The following is a 17647-nucleotide window of genomic DNA, read 5'->3' on the forward strand; positions in this document are numbered from 1 at the left end:
CTAGTTTGAAACCCTAGTTTGAAACCCTAACCCTAATTTGAAACCCTACTTTGAAACCCCAAACCTAATTTGAAACCCTAGTTTGAAACCCTAACCCTAATGTAAAACCCAATTTGAAACCCTTACCCTAATTTGAAACCCTAGTTTGAAACCCTAACCCTAATGTAAAACCCTAGTTTGTAACCCTAACCCTAATGTAAAATCCTAGTTTGAAACCCCAAACCTAATTTGAAACCCTAGTTTGAAACACCAACCCTAATTTGAAAAACTAGTTTGAAACCCTAACCCTAAAGTAAAACACTAGTTTGAAACCCTAACCCTAATTTGAAACCCTAACCCTAATGTAAAACCCGTGTTTGAAACCCTAACCCTAATGTAAAAACCTAGTTTGAAACCCCAAACCTAATTTGAAACCTATAGTTAGAAATACTAACCCTAATGTAAAACCCTACTTTGAAACACTAACCCTAATTTGAAAAACTAGTTTGAAACCCTAACCCTAATGTAAAAACCTAGTTTGAAACACTAACCCTAATGTGAAAAACTAGTTTGAAACCCTAACCCTAATGTAAAAACCTAGTTTGAAACACTAACCCTAATTTGAAACCCTAGTTTGAAACCCTAACCCTAGTTTGAAACCCTAACCCTAATGTAAAACCCTTGTTTGAAACCCTAACCCTAATGTAAAATCCTAGTTTGAAAGCCCAAACCTAATTTGAAACCTATAGTTAGAAACCCTAAACCTAATGTAAAACCATAGTTTGAAACACCAAACCTAATTTGAAACCTATAGTTTGAAATCCTAACCCAATGTAAAACCCTAGTTTGAAACCCTAACCCTAACTTACAACCCTAGTTTGAAACCCTAGTTTGAAACCCTAACCCTAATGTAAAACCCTAGTTTGAAACCCTAACCCTAATTTGAATCCCTAGTTTGAAACCCCAAACCTAATTTGAAACCCTAGTTTGAAACACCAACCCTAATTTGAAATACTAGTTTGAAACCCTAACCCTAATGTAAAACCCTATTTTGAAACCCCAAACCTAATTTGAAACCTACAATTAGAAACCCTAACCCTAATGTAAAAACATAGTTTGAAACACCAAACCTAATTTGAAACCTATAGTTTGAAATCCTAACCCTAATGTAAAACCCTAGTTTGAAACCCTAACCCTAATTTGAAAAACTAGTTTCAAACCCTAACCCTAATGTAAAAACCTAGTTTGAAACACTAACCCTAATTTGAAACCCTAGTTTGAAACCCTAACCCTAATGTAAAACCCTTGTTTGAAACCCTAACCCTAATGTAAAACCCTAGTTTGAAACACCAAACCTAATTTGAAACCTATAGTTAGAAATACTAACCCTAATGTAAAACCCTAGTTTGAAACACTAACCCTAATTTGAAAAACTAGTTTGAAACCCTAACCCTAATGTAAAAACCTAGTTTGAAACACTAACCCTAATGTAAAACCCTAGTTTGAAACACTAACCCTAATTTGAAAAACTAGTTTCAAACCCTAACCCTAATGTAAAAACCTAGTTTGAAACACTAACCCTAATTTGAAACCCTAGTTTGAAACCCTAACCCTAATGTAAAACCCTTGTTTGAAACCCTAACCCTAATGTAAAACCCTAGTTTGAAACACCAAACCTAATTTGAAACCTATAGTTAGAAATACTAACCCTAATGTAAAACCCTAGTTTGAAACACTAACACTAATTTGAAAAACTAGTTTGAAACCCTAACCCTAATGTAAAAACCTAGTTTGAAACACTAACCCTAATGTGAAAAACTAGTTTGAAACCCTAACCCTAATGTAAAAACCTAGTTTGAAACACTAACCCTAAAGTAAAACCCTAGTTTAAAACCCGAACCCTAATGTAAAACCCTAGTTTGAAACCCTAACCCTAACTTAAAACCCTAGTTTGAAACCCTAGTTTGAAACCCTAACCCTAATGTAAAACCCTAGTTTAAAACCCTAACCCTAATTTGAAACCCTACTTTGAAACCCCAAACCTAATTTGAAACCCTAGTTTGAAACCCTAACCCTAATATAAAACCCAATTTGAAACCCTTACCCTAATTTGAAACCCTAGTTTGAAACCCTAACTCTAATGTAAAACCCTAGTTTGTAACCCTAACCCTAATGTAAAATCCTAGTTTGAAACCCCAAACCTAATTTGAAACCCTAGTTTGAAACACCAACCCTAATATGAAAAACTAGTTTGAAACCCTATTCCTAAAGTAAAACACTAGTTTGAAACCCTAACCCTAATTTGAAACCCTAACCCTAATGTAAAACCCGTGTTTAAAACCCTAACCCTAATGTAAAAACCTAGTTTGAAACCCCAAACCTAATTTGAAACCTATAGTTAGAAATACTAACCCTAATGTAAAACCCTAGTTTGAAACACTAACCCTAATTTGAAAAACTAGTTTCAAACCCTAACCCTAATGTAAAAACCTAGTTTGAAACACTAACCCTAATTTGAAACCCTAGTTTGAAACCCTAACTCTAATGTAAAACCCTTGTTTGAAACCCTAACCCTAATGTAAAACCCTAGTTTGAAACACCAAACCTAATTTGAAACCTATAGTTAGAAATACTAACCCTAACGTAAAACCCTAGTTTGAAACACTAACCCTAATTTGAAAAACTAGTTTGAAACCCTAACCCTAATGTAAAAACCTAGTTTGAAACACTAACCCTAATGTGAAAAACTAGTTTGAAACCCTAACCCTAATGTAAAAACCTAGTTTGAAACACTAACCCTAAAGTAAAACCCTAGTTTAAAACCCGAACCCTAATGTAAAACCCTAGTTTGAAACACTAACCCTAATGTTAAACCCTTGTTTGAAACCCTAATCCTAATGTAAAGCCCTAGTTTGAAACCCCAACCCTAATTTGAAAAACTAGTTTGAAACCCCAACCCTAATTTGAAAAACTAGTTTGAAACCCTAACCCTAATGTAAAACCCTAGTTTGAAACCCTAACCCTAATGTGAAAAACTAGTTTGAAACCCTAACCCTAATATAAAAACCTAGTTTGAAACCCTAACCCTAAAGTAAAACCCTAGTTACAAACCCTAAACCTAATGTAAAACCCTAGTTTGAAACAGTAACCCTAATGTAAAACCCTTGTTTGAAACCCTAACCCTAATGTAAAACCTAGTTTGAAACCCCAAACCTAATTTGAAACTATAGTTAGAAATACTAACCCTAATGTAAAACCCTAGTTTGAAACCCCAACCCTAATTTTAAACCCTAGTTTGAAACACCAACCCTAATTTGGAAAACTAGTTTGAAACCCTAACCCTAAAGTAAAACACTAGTTTGAAACCGTAACCCTAATTTGAAACCCTAACCCTAATATAAAACCCGTGTTTGAAACCCTAATCCTAATGTAAAACCCTAGTTTGAAACCCCAACCCTAATTTAAAAAACTAGTTTTAAACCCTAACCCTAATGTAAAACCCTAGTTTGAAACCCTAACCCTAATGTGAAAAACTAGTTTGAAACCCTAACCCTAATGTAAAAACCTAGTTTGAAACCCTAACCCTAAAGTAAAACCCTAGTTTAAAACCCTAACCCTAATGTAAAACCCTAGTTTGAAACACTAACCCTAATGTAAAACCCTTGTTTGAAACCCTAACCCTAATGTAAAACCCTTGTTTGAGACCCGAAACCTAATTTGAAACTATAGTTAGAAATACTAACCCTAATGTAAAACCCAAGTTTGAAACACTAACCCTAATTTGAAACCCTAATCCTAATGTTAAACCCTAGTTTGAAACCCTAAACCTTATTTGAAATCCTATTTTGAAACCCTAACCCTAATGTAAAACCCAAGTTTGAAACCCTAAACCTAATTTGAAATCCTAGTTTGAAACCCTAACCCTAATGTAAAACCCTAGTTTGTAACCCTTACCCTAATGTGAAAACCTAGTTTGAAATCCTAACCCTAATGTAAAACCCTAGTTTGAAACCATAACTCTAACTTGAAACCCTAGTTTGAAACCCTAACCCTAATGTAAAACCCTAGTTTTAAACCCTAACCCTAATTTGAAACCCTACTTTGAATCCCCAAACCAAATTTGAAACCCTAGTTTGAAAAACTAACCCTAATGTAAAACCCTAGTTTGAAACCCTTACCCTAATGTAAAAAACCCTAGTTTGAAACCCTTACCCTAATTTGAAACCCTAGTTTGAAATCCTAACCCTAATTTGAAACCCTAGTTTGAAACCCTAACCCTAATTTAAAACCCTAGTTTGAAACCCCAAACCTAATTTGAAACCGTAGTTTGAAACATTAACCCTAATGTAAAACCCTAGTTTGAAACCCCAAACCTAATTTGAATCTGTAGTTTGAAACCCTAACGCTAATTTGAAACTCTAGTTTGAAACCCTAACCCTAATGTAAAATCTTAGTTTGAAACTCTAACCCTAATTTGAAACCCTAGTTTGAAACTCTAACCCTTTTTTGAAACCCGAGTTTGAAATCCTAACCCTAACCCTAATTTGAAACCCTAACCCTAATTTGAAACCCTTACCCTAATGTAAAACCCTAGTTTGAAACCCTAACCCTAATTTGAAACCCTAGTTTGAAACCCTTACCCTAATGTAAAACAATAGTTTGAAACCCTAACCCTAATTTGAAACCCCTGTTTTAAACCCCATCCCTAATGTAGAACCCTAGTTTGAAACCCTAACCCTAATGTAAAACCCTAGTTTGAAACCCTAACCCTAATGTAAACCCTAGTTTGAAACCCTAACCCTAAGGTAAAACCCTAGTTTGAAACCCTAACCCTAATTTGAAACCCTCGTTTGAAACCCTAACCCTAATTTGAAACCCTAGTTTGAAACCCTTACCCTAACGTAAAACCCTAGTTTGAAACCCTAACCCTAATGTAAAACCCTAGTTTGAAACCCTAACCCTAATGTAAAACCCTAAATTGAAACCCCAAACCTAATTTGAAACCGTAGTTAGAAACACTAACCCTAATGTAAAACACTAGTTTGAAACATTAACCCTAATTTGAAAAACTCGTTTGAAACCCTAACCCTAATGTGAAAAACTAGTTTGAAACACTAACCCTAATGTAAAACCCTAGTTTGAACCCCTTACCCTAATGTAAAACCCTAGTTTGAAATCCTAACCCTAATGTAAAACCCTAGTTTGAAACCCTAAGCCTAATTTGAAACCCTAGTTTGAAACCCTAACCCTAACTTGAAACCCTAGTTTGAAACCCTAGTTTGAAACCCTAACCCTAATGTAAAACCCTAGTTTTAAACCCTAACCCTAATGTAAAAACCTAGTTTGAAACACTAACCCTAATTTGAAACCCTAGTTTGAAACCCTAACCCTAATGTAAAACCCTTGTTTGAAACCCTAACCCTAATGTAAAATCCTAGTTTGAAAGCCCAAACCTAATTTGAAACCTATAGTTAGAAACCCTAACCCTAATGTAAAACCCTAGTTTGAAACCCTAACCCTAATTTGAAACCCTAGTTTAAACCCCAAACCTAATTTGAAACCCTAGTTTGAAACACCAACCCTAATTTGAAATACTAGTTTGAAACCCTAACCCTAAAGTAAAACACTAGTTTGAAACCCTAACCCTAATTTTAAACCCTAACACTAATGTAAAACCTGTGTTTGAAACCCTAACCCTAATGTTAAAACCTAGTTTGAAACCCCAACCCTAATTTGAAAAACTAGTTTGAAACCCTAACCCTAATGTAAAACCCTAGTTTGAAACCCTAACCCTAATGTGAAAAAATAGTTTGAAACCCTAACCCTAATGTAAAAACCTAGTTTGAAACCCTAACCCTAAAGTAAAACACTAGTTTGAAACCCCAAACCTAATTTGAAACCTAAAGTTAGAAATACTAACCCTAATGTAATCCCAAGTTTGAAACACTAACCCTAATGTAAAACCCAAGTTTGAAACACTAACCCTAATTTGAAAAACTAGTTTGAAACACTAACCCTAATGTAAAACCCTAGTTTGAAACCCTAATCCTAATGTTAAACCCTAGTTTGATACCCTAAACCTTATTTGAAATCCTATTTTGAAACCCTAACCCTAATGTAAAACCCAAGTTTGAAACCCTAAACCTAATTTGAAACCCTAGTTTGAAACCCTAACCCTAATGTAAAACCTTAGTTTGAAACCCTTACCCTAATGTAAAAACCTAGTTTGAAATCCTAACCCTAATGTAAAACCCTAGTTTGAAACCCTAACCCTAATGTAAAACCCTAGTTTGAAACCCTAAGCCTAACTTGAAACCCTTGTTTGAAACCCTAGTTTGAAACCCTAACCCTAATGTAAAACCCTAGTTTGAAACCCTAACCCTAATTTGAAACCCTACTTTGAAACCCCAAACCTATTTTGAAACCCTAGTTTGAAACCCTAACCCTAATGTAAAACCCAATTTGAAACCCTTACCCTAATTTGAAACCCTAGTTTGAAACCCTAACCCTAATGTAAAACCCTAGTTTGTAACCCTAACCCTAATGTAAAATCCTAGTTTGAAACCCCAAACCTAATTTGAAACCCTAGTTTGAAACACCAACCCTAATTTGAAAAACTAGTTTGAAACCCTAACCCTAAAGTAAAACACTAGTTTGAAACCCTAACCCTAATTTGAAACCCTAACCCTAATGTAAAACCCGTGTTTGAAACCCTAACCCTAATGTAAAAACCTAGTTTGAAACCCCAAACCTAATTTGAAACCTATAGTTAGAAATACTAACCCTAATGTAAAACCCTACTTTGAAACACTAACCCTAATTTGAAAAACTAGTTTGAAACCCTAACCCTAATGTAAAAACCTAGTTTGAAACACTAACCCTAATGTGAAAAACTAGTTTGAAACCCTAACCCTAATGTAAAAACCTAGTTTGAAACACTAACCCTAATTTGAAACCCTAGTTTGAAACCCTAACCCTAATGTAAAACCCTTGTTTGAAACCCTAACCCTAATGTAAAATCCTTGTTTGAAAGCCCAAACCTAATTTGAAACCTATAGTTAGAAACCCTAACCCTAATGTAAAACCATAGTTTGAAACACCAAACCTAATTTGAAACCTATAGTTTGAAATCCTAACCCAATGTAAAACCCTAGTTTGAAATCCTAACCCTAATGTAAAACCCTAGTTTGAAACCCTAACCCTAATGTAAAACCCTAGTTTCAAACCCTAAGCCTAACTTGAAACCCTAGTTTGAAACCCTAGTTTGAAACCCTAACCCTAATGTAAAACCCTAGTTTGAAACCCTAACCCTAATTTGAAACCCTACTTTGAAAACCTAAACCTAATTTGAAACCCTAGTTTGAAACCCTAACCCTAATGTAAAACCCAATTTGAAACCCTTACCCTAATTTGAAACCCTAGTTTGAAACCCTAACCCTAATGTAAAACCCTAGTTTGTAACCCTAACCCTAATGTAAAATCCTAGTTTGAAACCCCAAACCTAATTTGAAACCCTAGTTTGAAACACCAACCCTAATTTGAAAAACTAGTTTGAAACCCTAACCCTAAAGTAAAACACTAGTTTGAAACCCTAACCCTAATTTGAAACCCTAACCCTAATGTAAAACCCGTGTTTGAAACCCTAACCCTAATGTAAAAACCTAGTTTGAAACCCCAAACCTAATTTGAAACCTATAGTTAGAAATACTAACCCTAATGTAAAACCCTACTTTGAAACACTAACCCTAATTTGAAAAACTAGTTTGAAACCCTAACCCTATTGTAAAAACCTAGTTTGAAACACTAACCCTAATGTGAAAAACTAGTTTGAAACCCTAACCCTAATGTAAAAACCTAGTTTGAAACACTAACCCTAATTTGAAACCCTAGTTTGAAACCCTAACCCTAATGTAAAACCCTTGTTTGAAACCCTAACCCTAATGTAAAACCATAGTTTGAAACACCAAACCTAATTTGAAACCTATAGTTTGAAATCCTAACCCAATGTAAAACCCTAGTTTGAAACCCTAACCCTAATGTAAAACCCTAGTTTGAAACCCTAACCCTAACTTAAAACCCTAGTTTGAAACCCTAGTTTGAAACCCTAACCCTAATGTAAAACCCTAGTTTGAAACCCTAACCCTAATTTGAAACCCTAGTTTGAAACCCCAAACCTAATTTGAAACCCTAGTTTGAAACACCAACCCTAATTTGAAATACTAGTTTGAAACCCTAACCCTAAAGTAAAACACTAGTTTGAAACCCTAACCCTAATTTTAAACCCTAACACTAATGTAAAACCTGTGTTTGAAACCCTAACCCTAATGTTAAAACCTAGTTTGAAACCCCAACCCTAATTTGAAAAACTAGTTTGAAACCCTAACCCTAATGTAAAACCCTAGTTTGAAACCCTAACCCTAATGTGAAAAAATAGTTTGAAACCCTAACCCTAATGTAAAAACCTAGTTTGAAACCCTAACCCTAAAGTAAAACACTAGTTTGAAACCCCAAACCTAATTTGAAACCTAAAGTTAGAAATACTAACCCTAATGTAATCCCAAGTTTGAAACACTAACCCTAATGTAAAACCCAAGTTTGAAACACTAACCCTAATTTGAAAAACTAGTTTGAAACACTAACCCTAATGTAAAACCCTAGTTTGAAACCCTAATCCTAATGTTAAACCCTAGTTTGATACCCTAAACCTTATTTGAAATCCTATTTTGAAACCCTAACCCTAATGTAAAACCCAAGTTTGAAACCCTAAACCTAATTTGAAACCCTAGTTTGAAACCCTAACCCTAATGTAAAACCTTAGTTTGAAACCCTTATCCTAATGTAAAAACCTAGTTTGAAATCCTAACCCTGATGTAAAACCCTAGTTTGAAACCCTAACCCTAATGTAAAACCCTAGTTTGAAACCCTAAGCCTAACTTGAAACCCTAGTTTGAAACCCTAGTTTGAAACCCCAAACCTAATTTGAAACCCTAGTTTGAAACCCTAACCCTAATGTAAAACCCAATTTGAAACCCTTACCCTAATTTGAAACCCTAGTTTGAAACACTAACCCTAATGTAAAACCCTAGTTTGTAACCCTAACCCTAATGTAAAATCCTAGTTTGAAACCCCAAACCTAATTTGAAACCCTAGTTTGAAACACCAACCCTAATTTGAAAAACTAGTTTGAAACCCTAACCCTAAAGTAAAACACTAGTTTGAAACCCTAACCCTAATTTGAAACCCTAACCCTAATGTAAAACCCGTGTTTGAAACCCTAACCCTAATGTAAAAACCTAGTTTGAAACCCCAAACCTAATTTGAAACCTATAGTTAGAAATACTAACCCTAATGTAAAACCCTACTTTGAAACACTAACCCTAATTTGAAAAACTAGTTTGAAACCCTAACCCTAATGTAAAAACCTAGTTTGAAACACTAACCCTAATGTGAAAAACTAGTTTGAAACCCTAACCCTAATGTAAAAACCTAGTTTGAAACACTAACCCTAATTTGAAACCCTAGTTTGAAACCCTAACCCTAATTTGAAACCCTAGTTTGAAACCCTAACCCTAATGTAAAACCCTTGTTTGAAACCCTAACCCTAATGTAAAATCCTAGTTTGAAAGCCCAAACCTAATTTGAAACCTATAGTTAGAAACCCTAAACCTAATGTAAAACCATAGTTTGAAACACCAAACCTAATTTGAAACCTATAGTTTGAAATCCTAACCCAATGTAAAACCCTAGTTTGAAACCCTAACCCTAACTTACAACCCTAGTTTGAAACCCTAGTTTGAAACCCTAACCCTAATGTAAAACCCTAGTTTGAACCCCTAACCCTAATTTGAAACCCTAGTTTGAAACCCCAAACCTAATTTGAAACCCTAGTTTGAAACACCAACCCTAATTTGAAATACTAGTTTGAAACCCTAACACTAATGTAAAACCCTAGTTTGAAACCCCAAACCTAATTTGAAACCTACAGTTAGATACCCTAACCCTAATGTAAAAACATAGTTTGAAACACCAAACCTAATTTGAAACCTATAGTTTGAAATCCTAACCCTAATGTAAAACCCTAGTTTGAAACCCTAACCCTAATGTAAAACCCTAGTTTGAAACCCTAACCCTAACTTAAAACCCTAGTTTGAAACCCTAGTTTGAAACCCTAACCCTAATGTAAAACCCTAGTTTGAAACCCTAACCCTAATTTGAAACCCTACTTTGAAACCCCAAACCTAATTTGAAACCCTAGTTTGAAACCCTAACCCTAATGTAAAACCCAATTTGAAACCCTTACCCTAATTTGAAACCCTAGTTTGAAACCCTAACTCTAATGTAAAACCCTAGTTTGTAACCCTAACCCTAATGTAAAATCCTAGTTTGAAACCCCAAACCTAATTTGAAACCCTAGTTTGAAACACCAACCCTAATATGAAAAACTAGTTTGAAACCCTAATCCTAAAGTAAAACACTAGTTTGAAACCCTAACCCTAATTTGAAACCCTAACCCTAATGTAAAACCCGTGTTTAAAACCCTAACCCTAATGTAAAAACCTAGTTTGAAACCCCAAACCTAATTTGAAACCTATAGTTAGAAATACTAACCCTAATGTAAAACCCTAGTTTGAAACACTAACCCTAATTTGAAAAACTAGTTTCAAACCCTAACCCTAATGTAAAAACCTAGTTTGAAACACTAACCCTAATTTGAAACCCTAGTTTGAAACCCTAACCCTAATGTAAAACCCTTGTTTGAAACCCTAACCCTAATGTAAAACCCTAGTTTGAAACACCAAACCTAATTTGAAACCTATAGTTAGAAATACTAACCCTAATGTAAAACCCAAGTTTGAAACACTAACCCTAATTTGAAAAACTAGTTTGAAACCCTAACCCTAATGTAAAAACCTAGTTTGAAACACTAACCCTAATGTGAAAAACTAGTTTGAAACCCTAACCCTAATGTAAAAACCTAGTTTGAAACACTAACCCTAAAGTAAAACCCTAGTTTAAAACCCGAACCCTAATGTAAAACCCTAGTTTGAAACCCTAACCCTAACTTAAAACCCTAGTTTGAAACCCTAGTTTGAAACCCTAACCCTAATGTAAAACCCTAGTTTAAAACCCTAACCCTAATTTGAAACCCTACTTTGAAACCCCAAACCTAATTTGAAACCCTAGTTTGAAACCCTAACCCTAATGTAAAACCCAATTTGAAACCCTTACCCTAATTTGAAACCCTAGTTTGAAACCCTAACTCTAATGTAAAACCCTAGTTTGTAACCCTAACCCTAATGTAAAATCCTAGTTTGAAACCCCAAACCTAATTTGAAACCCTAGATTGAAACACCAACCCTAATATGAAAAACTAGTTTGAAACCCTAATCCTAAAGTAAAACACTAGTTTGAAACCCTAACCCTAATTTGAAACCCTAACCCTAATGTAAAACCCGTGTTTAAAACCCTAACCCTAATGTAAAAACCTAGTTTGAAACCCCAAACCTAATTTGAAACCTATAGTTAGAAATACTAACCCTAATGTAAAACCCTAGTTTGAAACACTAACCCTAATTTGAAAAACTAGTTTCAAACCCTAACCCTAATGTAAAAACCTAGTTTGAAACACTAACCCTAATTTGAAACCCTAGTTTGAAACCCTAACCCTAATGTAAAACCCTTGTTTGAAACCCTAACCCTAATGTAAAACCCTAGTTTGAAACACCAAACCTAATTTGAAACCTATAGTTAGAAATACTAACCCTAATGTAAAACCCTAGTTTGAAACACTAACCCTAATTTGAAAAACTAGTTTGAAACCCAAACCTAATGTAAAAACCTAGTTTGAAACACTAACCCTAATGTGAAAAACTAGTTTGAAACCCTAACCCTAATGTAAAAACCTAGTTTGAAACACTAACCCTAAAGTAAAACCCTAGTTTAAAACCCGAACCCTAATGTAAAACCCTAGTTTGAAACACTAACCCTAATGTTAAACCCTTGTTTGAAACCCTAATCCTAATGTAAAGCCCTAGTTTGAAACCCCAACCCAAAATTGAAAAACTAGTTTGAAACCCCAACCCTAATTTGAAAAACTAGTTTGAAACCCTAACCCTAATGTAAAACCCTAGTTTGAAACCCTAACCCTAATGTGAAAAACTAGTTTGAAACCCTAACCCTAATGTAAAAACCTAGTTTGAAACCCTAACCCTAAAGTAAAACCCTAGTTACAAACCCTAAACCTAATGTAAAACCCTAGTTTGAAACAGTAACCCTAATGTAAAACCCTTGTTTGAAACCCTAACCCTAATGTAAAACCCTAGTTTGAAACCCCAAACCTAATTTGAAACCTACAGTTAGAAACCCTAACCCTAATGTAAAAACATAGTTTGAAACACAAAACCTAATTTGAAACCTATAGTTTGAAATCCTAACCCTAATGTAAAACCCTAGTTTGAAACCCTAACCCTAATGTAAAACCCTAGTTTGAAACCCTAACCCTAACTTAAAACCCTAGTTTGAAACCCTAGTTTGAAACCCTAACCCTAATGTAAAACCCTAGTTTGAAACCCAAACCCTAATTTGAAACCCTACTTTGAAACCCCAAACCTAATTTGAAACCCTAGTTTGAAACCCTAACCCTAATGTAAAACCCAATTTGAAACCCTTACCCTAATTTGAAACCCTAGTTTGAAACCCTAACTCTAATGTAATTCCCTAGTTTGTAACCCTAACCCTAATGTAATTTCCTAGTTTGAAACCCCAAACCTAATTTGAAACCCTAGTTTGAAACACCAACCCTAATATGAAAAACTAGTTTGAAGCCCTAATCCTAAAGTAAAACACTAGTTTGAAACCCTAACCCTAATTTGAAACCCTAACCCTAATGTAAAACCCGTGTTTAAAACCCTAACCCTAATGTAAAAACCTAGTTTGAAACCCCAAACCTAATTTGAAACCTATAGTTAGAAATACTAACCCTAATGTAAAACCCTAGTTTGAAACACTAACCCTAATTTGAAACCCTAGTTTGAAACACTAACCCTAATGTTAAACCCTTGTTTGAAACCCTAATCCTAATGTAAAGCCCTAGTTTGAAACCCCAACCCTAATTTGAAAAACTAGTTTGAAACCCCAACCCTAATTTGAAAAACTAGTTTGAAACCCTAACCCTAATGTAAAACCCTAGTTTGAAACCCTAACCCTAATGTGAAAAACTAGTTTGAAACCCTAACCCTAATGTAAAAACCTAGTTTGAAACCCTAACCCTAAAGTAAAACCCTAGTTACAAACCCTAAACCTAATGTAAAACCCTAGTTTGAAACAGTAACCCTAATGTAAAACCCTTGTTTGAAACCCTAACCCTAATGTAAAACCCTAGTTTGAAACCCCAAACCTAATTTGAAACTATAGTTAGAAATACTAACCCTAATGTAAAACCCTAGTTTGAAACCCCAACCCTAATTTTAAACCCTAGTTTGAAACACCAACCCTAATTTGGAAAACTAGTTTGAAACCCTAACCCTAAAGTAAAACACTAGTTTGAAACCGTAACCCTAAATTGAAACCCTAGTTTGAAACCCTAACCCTAATATAAAACCCGTGTTTGAAACCCTAATCCTAATGTAAAACCCTAGTTTGAAACCCCAACCCTAATTTAAAAAACTAGTTTTAAACCCTAACCCTAATGTAAAACCCTAGTTTGAAACCCTAACCCTAATGTGAAAAACTAGTTTGAAACCCTAACCCTAATGTAAAAACCTAGTTTGAAACCCTAACCCTAAAGTAAAACCCTAGTTTAAAACCCTAACCCTAATGTAAAACCCTAGTTTGAAACACTAACCCTAATGTAAAACCCTTGTTTGAAACCGTAACCCTAATGTAAAACCCTAGTTTGAGACCCGAAACCTAATTTGAAACTACAGTTAGAAATACTAACCCTAATGTAAAACCCAAGTTTGAAACACTAACCCTAATTTGAAACCCTAATCCTAATGTTAAACCCTAGTTTGAAACCCTAAACCTTATTTGAAATCCTATTTTGAAACCCTAACCCTAATGTAAAACCCAAGTTTGAAACCCTAAACCTAATTTGAAATCCTAGTTTGAAACCCTAACCCTAATGTAAAACCCTAGTTTGTAACCCTTACCCTAATGTGAAAACCTAGTTTGAAATCCTAACCCTAATGTAAAACCCTAGTTTGAAACCATAACTCTAACTTGAAACCCTAGTTTGAAACCCTAGTTTGAAACCCTAACCCTAATGTAAAACCCTAGTTTTAAACCCTAACCCTAATTTGAAACCCTACTTTGAAACCCCAAACCAAATTTGAAACCCTAGTTTGAAAAACTAACCCTAATGTAAAACCCTAGTTTGAAACCCTTACCCTAATGTAAAAAACCCTAGTTTGAAATCCTTACCCTAATTTGAAACCCTAGTTTGAAACCCTAACCCTAACTTAAAACCCTAGTTTGAAACCCCAAACCTAATTTGAAACCGTAGTTTGAAACATTAACCCTAATGTAAAACCCTAGTTTGAAACCCCAAACCTAATTTGAATCTGTAGTTTGAAACCCTAACGCTAATTTGAAACTCTAGTTTGAAACCCTAACCCTAATGTAAAATCTTAGTTTGAAACTCTAACCCTAATTTGAAACCCTAGTTTGAAACTCTAACCCTTTTTTGAAACCCGAGTTTGAAATCCTAACCCTAATTTGAAACCCTAACCCTAATTTGAAACCCTAACCCTAATTTGAAACCCTTACCCTAATGTAAAACCCTAGTTTGAAACCCTAACCCTAATTTGAAACCCTAGTTTGAAACCCTTACCCTAATGTAAAACAATAGTTTGAAACCCTAACCCTAATTTGAAACCCCTGTTTTAAACCCCATCCCTAATGTCGAACCCTAGTTTGAAACCCTAACCCTAATGTAAAACCCTAGTTTGAAACCCTAACCCTAATGTAAACCCTAGTTTGAAACCCTAACCCTAAGGTAAAACCCTAGTTTGAAACCCTAACCCTAATTTGAAACCCTCGTTTGAAACCCTAACCCTAATGTAAAACCCTAGTTTGAAACCCTAACCCTAATTTAAAACCCGTGTTTGAAATACTAACCCTAATGTAAAACCCTAGTTTGAAACACTAACCCTAATTTGAAAAACTAGTTTGAAACCCTAACCCTAATGTAAAAACCTAGTTTGAAACACTAACCCTAATGTGAAAAACGAGTTTGAAACCCTAACCCTAATGTAAAACCATTGTTTGAAACCCTAATCCCAATGTAAAACCCTAGTTTGAAACCCCAACCCTAATTTGAAACCCTAATTTGAAACCCCAAACCTAATTTGAAACCCTAACCCTAATGTAAAACCCTAGTTTGAAACCCTTATCCTAATGTAAAACCCTAGTTTGAAATCCTAACCCTAATTTGAAACCCTAGTTTGAAACCCCAAACCTAATTTGAAACGGTAGTTTGAAACACTAACCCTAATGTAAAACCCTAGTTTGAAACCCTAACCCTAATGTTAAACCCTAGTTTGAAACCCTAACCCTAATGTAAAACCCTAGTTTGTAACCCTAATCCTAATGTAAAACCCTAGTTTGAAACCCTAACCCTAAAGTAAAACCCAAGTTTGTTACCCTAACCCTAATGTAAAACCCTAGTTTGAAACCCTAAACCTAATGTAAAACCCTAGTTTGAAACACTAACCTGAATTTAAAACCCTAGTTTGTAACCCTAACCCTAATGTAAAACCCTAGTTTGAAACCCTAACCCTAATGTTAAACAATAGTTTGAAACCCTAACCCTAATGTAAAACCCTAGTTTGAAACCCTAACCCTAATGTGAAAAACTAGTTTGAAACCCTAACCCTAATGTAAAAACCTAGTTTGAAACCCTAACCCTAAAGTAAAACCCTAGTTACAAACCCTAAACCTAATGTAAAACCCTAGTTTGAAACAGTAACCCTAATGTAAAACCCTTGTTTGAAACCCTAACCCTAATGTAAAACCCTAGTTTGAAACCCCAAACCTAATTTGAAACTATAGTTAGAAATACTAACCCTAATGTAAAACCCTAGTTTGAAACCCCAACCCTAATTTTAAACCCTAGTTTGAAACACCAACCCTAATTTGGAAAACTAGTTTGAAACCCTAACCCTAAAGTAAAACACTAGTTTGAAACCGTAACCCTAAATTGAAACCCTAGTTTGAAACCCTAACCCTAATATAAAACCCGTGTTTGAAACCCTAATCCTAATGTAAAACCCTAGTTTGAAACCCCAACCCTAATTTAAAAAACTAGTTTTAAACCCTAACCCTAATGTAAAACCCTAGTTTGAAACCCTAACCCTAATGTGAAAAACTAGTTTGAAACCCTAACCCTAATGTAAAAACCTAGTTTGAAACCCTAACCCTAAAGTAAAACCCTAGTTTAAAACCCTAACCCTAATGTAAAACCCTAGTTTGAAACACTAACCCTAATGTAAAACCCTTGTTTGAAACCGTAACCCTAATGTAAAACCCTAGTTTGAGACCCGAAACCTAATTTGAAACTACAGTTAGAAATACTAACCCTAATGTAAAACCCAAGTTTGAAACACTAACCCTAATTTGAAACCCTAATCCTAATGTTAAACCCTAGTTTGAAACCCTAAACCTTATTTGAAATCCTATTTTGAAACCCTAACCCTAATGTAAAACCCAAGTTTGAAACCCTAAACCTAATTTGAAATCCTAGTTTGAAACCCTAACCCTAATGTAAAACCCTAGTTTGTAACCCTTACCCTAATGTGAAAACCTAGTTTGAAATCCTAACCCTAATGTAAAACCCTAGTTTGAAACCATAACTCTAACTTGAAACCCTAGTTTGAAACCCTAGTTTGAAACCCTAACCCTAATGTAAAACCCTAGTTTTAAACCCTAACCCTAATTTGAAACCCTACTTTGAAACCCCAAACCAAATTTGAAACCCTAGTTTGAAAAACTAACCCTAATGTAAAACCCTAGTTTGAAACCCTTACCCTAATGTAAAAAACCCTAGTTTGAAATCCTAACCCTAATTTGAAACCCTAGTTTGAAACCCTAACCCTAACTTAAAACCCTAGTTTGAAACCCCAAACCTAATTTGAAACCGTAGTTTGAAACATTAACCCTAATGTAAAACCCTAGTTTGAAACCCCAAACCTAATTTGAATCTGTAGTTTGAAACCCTAACGCTAATTTGAAACTCTAGTTTGAAACCCTAACCCTAATGTAAAATCTTAGTTTGAAACTCTAACCCTAATTTGAAACCCTAGTTTGAAACTCTAACCCTTTTTTGAAACCCGAGTTTGAAATCCTAACCCTAATTTGAAACCCTAACCCTAATTTGAAACCCTAACCCTAATTTGAAACCCTTACCCTAATGTAAAAACCTAGTTTGAAACCCTAACCCTAATTTGAAACCCTAGTTTGAAACCCTTACCCTAATGTAAAACAATAGTTTGAAACCCTAACCCTAATTTGAAACCCCTGTTTTAAACCCCATCCCTAATGTCGAACCCTAGTTTGAAACCCTAACCCTAATGTAAAACCCTAGTTTGAAACCCTAACCCTAATGTAAACCCTAGTTTGAAACCCTAACCCTAAGGTAAAACCCTAGTTTGAAACCCTAACCCTAATTTGA

Source organism: Vanacampus margaritifer, chromosome 9 (assembly GCF_051991255.1).
Source record: "Vanacampus margaritifer isolate UIUO_Vmar chromosome 9, RoL_Vmar_1.0, whole genome shotgun sequence".
In the NCBI taxonomy this organism is placed as follows: domain Eukaryota; kingdom Metazoa; phylum Chordata; class Actinopteri; order Syngnathiformes; family Syngnathidae; genus Vanacampus; species Vanacampus margaritifer.